At 39.5% G+C, this 4,902-nt stretch overlaps 1 pseudogene; it reads left to right on the forward strand.

Moving 5' to 3' along the window:
* The first annotated feature begins 247 nt into the window (after window positions 1–247).
* On the forward strand, window positions 248–1,050 carry LOC100683638 (annotated as a pseudogene).
* Window positions 1,051–4,902: the final 3,852 nt, after the last annotated feature.

Below are 4,902 nucleotides of genomic sequence, written 5' to 3' on the forward strand. Positions count from 1 at the left end.
ATAGGTACAGGCTCCTTAAGGTAAAAAGCCACCCACCAACTGCCTATGTCACCAATGTGTAAAACTCAGTGAGCTCATAATATAAACAGAGAACTATTTACTATATTCTTGGCACTCGCAAGCTTATAAACAATAGCTCAGTGGAATATTTTGCATTGGATTTGTTTCCAGTGTTTTTCTTATAAAATCTGCACATTTGCCCAAAGATTACATTACTCATTAGGTATTACAGCTGGCCATGTGACCTAAAATCAAAAGGGGTGTTACCTGGGCATTTTCCCATTAAGAACTGAAATGGGTGTTGCTGCCCAAGAACCAGAGATGGTCCTGCTGCGGCCATAGTTCTTTCAGCAGCCCAACAATGTCGTCTCATTTAGAGCAGCCGCCACATCGCCCCCCAACAACAACAACAACAACTGAGAGGAAGGTGAACAGCCTTTGCCCCTGCCAGCCAGGCTCAACAGTTCCTGGGTGAAGTTACCCACGAACAGCAGCAATGGCAATGATAATGGCAATGGGAAAAATGGGGGGCTAGAACATGTACCTTCTTCATCCTCTATCCACAATGGAGACATGGAGAAGATTCTTTTGGATGCACAGCATGAATCAGGACAGAGTAGTTCAAGAGCCAGTTCTCACTGCGGCAGCCCTTCCCCACAAGAGGATGGGCAGATTATGTCTGATGTGGAGATGCACACCAGCAGGGACCATAGCTCTCAGTCAGAAGAAGAAGCTGCAGAAAGAGAGAAAGAAGTCGATGCTTTGAAGAAAAGTATAGACTGGGTGTCCGACTGGTCCAGTAGACCTGAAAACATTCCACCTAAGGAGTTCCACTTCAGACACTCCAAATGCTCCGTCTCTTTAAGCAGAGGAAAAGTGGGGCCATGAAGAAAGGGGATATTTTCTCCGCAGGATTCCTTAAGGTGTTCATTCCGTCTCTCTTCCTCTCTCATGTTTTGGCTTTGGGGCTAGGCATCTATATTGGAAAGCGACTGAGCACACTTTCTGCCAGCACCTACTGAAGGAAAGGAAAGAACAGCCCAGGAAAAGCGTGTGGCCATGAAGTGGTATATTGTCACAGTAGTTTCTTTGAACTTGAGACCACTGTAAGCATGACCCAACCTACCACCCTAATTTTACATATCCAAGTTCCAGCAACTCTCAAATCCAGTATTTTATTCATCTCTGTTGAGGCATTTTACTAACCTCATTCCCTTTTTGGCCTGTAAGACACTAGAATTTCCTAACAGAGTTTACTGTTATTTGCAAGAGCTTCTTTTCCTCAAATGCCACCAGCACATTATAATTTTGTCAACAATGCTATTGTCTCCTTTTAGTGCCACCAGGCTTAGACCTGCATCGTTCATGGTATAAATTTTACTCTTGCAAGATGACTACCATCTCTGTTTTAAGATGAGATCAGGTTAGCAAATGATAGAACAGCTTTCTTGTTACTGTTTTTTTTCCCAAGACAAAGCAAGCTTCCCTAAGCTTGAATTTATAGTTGTTAAAAAAGAAAACAAACAAACAAAATAAGACACAAGAAAAAATTTTCTGGGCAATAAAAAACTATTTTAAACAAAACAAAACAATTGAAATGATTCGCCGTTCTTGGGTTGAGGTACAGAAAAGGCTTTGTGCACAGCATGCAGCAGGTGGCGCTCACATCCAAGGCTACAGGGAGCTTTTCCACCCGCAAGGGAAATCTTTGTTCACAAAAGATGGGTTCAATTGCTACTCAGTAAATAGTAGACAGATGGCTTAAAAAAAGACCATGAATTTCACTCCTACTCTCTTCTTAAATGAAGTTTTGACGTTGGATATAGCAGCCAGTCAGTTTATGTGGGATTTTTTTGTGTAAGTAACCCAAGACTAGAGAAATTTCATACTGAAAATTTAGCTTTGTAGACCATGTTTATGCCCCCCACCCCCTGCCAAAATTCATATGTTGAGCTCTAATGCCCCAATACGATGACATTTAGTGGTGGGGGCTTTGGATATAATTAGGTTACAAGAATAGAGCTCTTGGGGGTGCCTGGATGGTCAGTGAATGGAGTTTGCAATTCTTGATCTCGAGGTTGTGAGTTGGAGCCTCACATTGGGTGTAGAGATTACTTAAAAATAAAATCTTAAGGGGAAGCCCAAGTGGCCCAGCGGTTTAAGGCTGCCTTCAGCTCAGGGTGTGGTCCTGGAGACCAGGGATCTAGTCCCACGTCGGGCTCCCTGCATGGAGCCTGCTTCTCTCTCTGCCTGTGTCTCTGCCTCTCTCTCTCTCTCTCTCTCTCTCTCTGTGTGTGTGTGTGTGTGTGTGTGTGTGTGTGTGTCTCATGAATAAATAAAATCTTTAAAAAAAAAAAAGATTGGGTAAACTAATACTACCTAACAATGTCACTTGTTGAGCACTTATTATATATATAAAGAAAACCTGAAACATAGTGCAATTTAATCTCTATAGCAACTCTATGAGGTAAGTAGCACAATTATCTCCACTTTGTAGGAAAGAAAAATAAAGTTTATAAGCAAATTAAATAACCCATTTTGCCTCATATCTTTATCTGTAAAGTGAGAAAGTATAAGCTATTTCTTACAGTTGTGAGAATTAAATAAAAGAATCCATACAAAGCACTTAGCCTCATAAGAGTGAATCATAACTGTTATTACTAACACTACTGCTGCTCCTGCTGCTGCAATTACTACTACTGCTACTACTACTACATTATAATATGATATGATGTTTTATTATTTTGTTGTATATTGTATAATTATATAGTATTAATCACATTAATAGTCTGTATTATATTATTTTATTACTAATATGGAAGCTAAGTTATTTGTTCAGAGTCACACAGTATGTGGCAGGGTCAGAATCTGAACTCAGGTCTTTTTTTACCCCAACCTTAGGAGCTTAGTATGTAGAAGACAATGCTTTTGAATGACTAAATCAGGGTAATTCTGAGAATAAAATAACACTTCTGGACATACGGAAAATACTCCCTTTTATAGAGAGAATATATAAGAACCATCAATAGAAAACAGCCATCTCTTCAAGTTTCTCCTGTCAGACCCAAATACACACTTGAGCAAGCAAATGCCTTGCCTCCCCTAGCTCATCCTGTAGGTCAAGATGACCTTTTATCTTTCTGACCAAAATACAATATCCTAATGGTCATAAAATTACCTCCTTCTCAAGAGAGGAGAGCAAGGAACTAAAATTTAAGGAAGATGCATGGCTGGTGTAAGCAAGAACTACCCAGCATTGAGCCAAGGTGACCACACCATGTGATGCAGTGCCAAGTCTTGGTCCTGGTTTATCCAGTATCAGCAACGTGGCACAGTGAGCTATGATCCAGGCATATCAGTCACAGCGGATGGTGGTGCCAAATCATGGCATCAAAGGACAAGTTTAACTTTAATAAGCTTGGTGTGGGGGCACGTGGGTGGCTCAGTCAGATAAGCCTCCTGTTCTTGATTTCAGCTCAGGTCATGATTTCAGGGTCCTGAGGTCAAGCCACAAGTCAAGCTCTTTGCTCAGAAAGGAGTCTGCTTGAGATTCTCTCCCTCCTTCTCCCTTTGCCCTTCCCCCACCCATTCTCTCTCTCTTTCTCTCTAAAATAAATAAATAAATAAATAAATAAATAAATAAATAAATAAATCATTTTAAAAATATAAGCTTGGTGTGACTTTGAATATTTCTTGATAGGGTTCTAATCCATCCACCAAGTTAGTTTCATTTGCCAATCTTCTAACTGCCTTCAATGTATATGTGAAATTGACTTGGAGTAGTATATTTTAATATACTGGATTGAAATCCCATCCCTAGTTTATGAGGATAAAGTGAATTGATTTAAATTACATTATTTTTTGTTTTGTATTCCCAAGATTCCTGTGGATCTTTGTGTTTTAAGCTATCATTTATTCAACATCTATCATGTACTAGGCATTATGCTTAGCACTTCAAATACATCACTATATAATTTAATATACATAATACTATATATGTAATTACTGCATATAATATAATAAAATAAATTGCTATTAATTTAATTCAAGTCATTAGTGTTGGCCAGGAGTTCTCACCATCTGCCCCTCCCCCCACTCATCAGCTCTTACAGATATCTCAAAATAAATAAATTTAAAAAAAAATAAATCACCAACATCTCAAAATATCACTTTATACTATACACTTCTTAAAAATTACATTATTAGGGGCGCCTGGGTGGCTCAGTCAGTTGAGAGTCTGCCTTTGGCTCGGGTAGTGATCCCAGGGTCCTGGGATCAAGCCCCACGTCGTCGGGCTCCCTGCTCAATGGGGAGTCTGATTCTCCCTCTGCCCCTGTCCCCACTTGTGCTCTCTCACTCTCTCAATCACTCTCTCTCTCTCTCAAATAAGTAAATAAAATCTTTTTAAAAATGACATTATTATTAGACCAATTATTGTTAATTTCTATTAGGGTCTAATGATAACAAAAGATAATATATGTTAGTAGATCACAAATTTAGTAATTTTGTGAAGTATAGTTCTTTATAGCTGATCTTAATAGTATGCATTTAAAAACATTATTCTAGTGACACCTGTATGGCTCAGCAGTTGATCATCTGCCTTTAGCTCAGGGCGTGACTCCGGAGTCCCAGGATGGAGACCCACATCGGGCTCCCTGCATGGAGCCTGCTTCTCCCCCTGCCTATGTCTCTGCCTATCTCTGTGTGTGTGTGTCTCTCATGAATAAATAAATAAAATATTTAAAATAAATAAACAAACATTATTCTTAAAAGGTGTCTGTGGATGTCACAAAACTACCCCAGGTGTGCTTGGTACAGAATGGAATAAAAACCTCCAATCAAAGCTAATCACAATAACTCCACTTCCCCCCACCAGAGATTGATTTATCAGTTATCATATGA

This window comes from Canis lupus, chromosome 8 (genome assembly GCF_011100685.1).
Source record: "Canis lupus familiaris isolate Mischka breed German Shepherd chromosome 8, alternate assembly UU_Cfam_GSD_1.0, whole genome shotgun sequence".
NCBI lineage: Eukaryota > Metazoa > Chordata > Mammalia > Carnivora > Canidae > Canis > Canis lupus.